We start from the raw sequence: 1,356 nt of genomic DNA, 5'->3' as shown, positions 1-1,356 counted from the left end.
CCGGGCTCGACGGCACCGTTAGGTGAACTGTAGTGAGCCATCCAAGCCACCAAAATTGTTAAACATGTTGAAATACGCTCGAAAATCGTGGAATAACGTTGGAAACAAACAAACTGCACTATTTGGGCTAGTTTGAGCATTTCCTTGTCTACTGGGCCTTTCTCACTATAACCAGAGCCATAGGTCCTTTCACATGTTTCGTAACATGGGCTATGGGCTATGCTCGCAGCAGAAGCCAGCTTGTGAAACACGATTCAGAATCGATCAATTGAGGAAGCCATCTTGTTAGACGAGGGACTTGCGATTCGCCAGATGGAATGGAACTGACGCTTAGTGGCACGCACACTGCCCTTGCTACCCATCTCGGAGGTGTACTGGCCGTCGAAGGAGAGCGGAGAGCCGGCGATAGGCCGACAAGATATATGGCGAGCGACGGGGCCTCGACTTCGGCCGGTGATAGCGGTGATCGAAAGGGCATGCACGTGGGCCAAAGCGACGACTCCCCAATGAGAATTACACTCCTGCTCCGGTGAGTTGTTCTTTATATAATTTATGAAAAATTGTGAAGTTCAACATAGAATGTGCCAGATTCAAATTATACTTGTTTAAATTCTATAGAATTGAGCAGATTTTTTGTTTAACTAGAAGTTCACAAGTGGAATCGCGACAAAGTCTACATCAACAGAATGAGCATGAACATAAACATTGGAGATTGGACTTTTCTCGTATAAACGTCGAAATGTATTAGGGAATTATTTGGTATTATTGTATCTGATTTTTTTTATTTAATTCTATGATATAATGAAACTGTAGTGCATATATTACACATGAGGTTTATCCAAATATGACACTTGTGGTGTTTATTAGACCAAAGCAAACTTTTGCTTATGACGTCCCCAGGCTTTGGAAATTCGCTAGCTCCGCCACTGCCTTCAATCCCGTATGTATCAATTCATATGGTAGGGAGAAGTTTATGTCGCTCTCGCCCCCAATGCATAGTCCTATCAACATACAACTAACCCTATGGTGTGATCCACGAGCGCACTCATATGATGGGCATCAAAGGACAGTAACATAACCACAAGTAATTTAAACCAATCATAGCAATTCACCAATTAACCTATGGGACAAGATAATCTACTAAAAAGCAATCGCGATGACACAAATCATTGGATAATTTCATACCACCAAAATGTTCAAGTAGGGGATGCGGGTTGCGGGAGAGTGAACCGCTAATATAGAGGGAGGAAGGTGATGGAGGTGTTGATGAAGAGTGCGAAGTTGATGGAGATGGTCGTTGTGACGATGGTTCCCCCGGCGGCACTCCGACGACACTGGGAGAGATGGGAAATCCCT

Source organism: Triticum aestivum, chromosome 2B (genome assembly GCF_018294505.1).
Source record: "Triticum aestivum cultivar Chinese Spring chromosome 2B, IWGSC CS RefSeq v2.1, whole genome shotgun sequence".
Classification (NCBI taxonomy): Eukaryota; Viridiplantae; Streptophyta; class Magnoliopsida; order Poales; family Poaceae; genus Triticum; species Triticum aestivum.
This window is presented reverse-complemented; position numbering follows the sequence as displayed.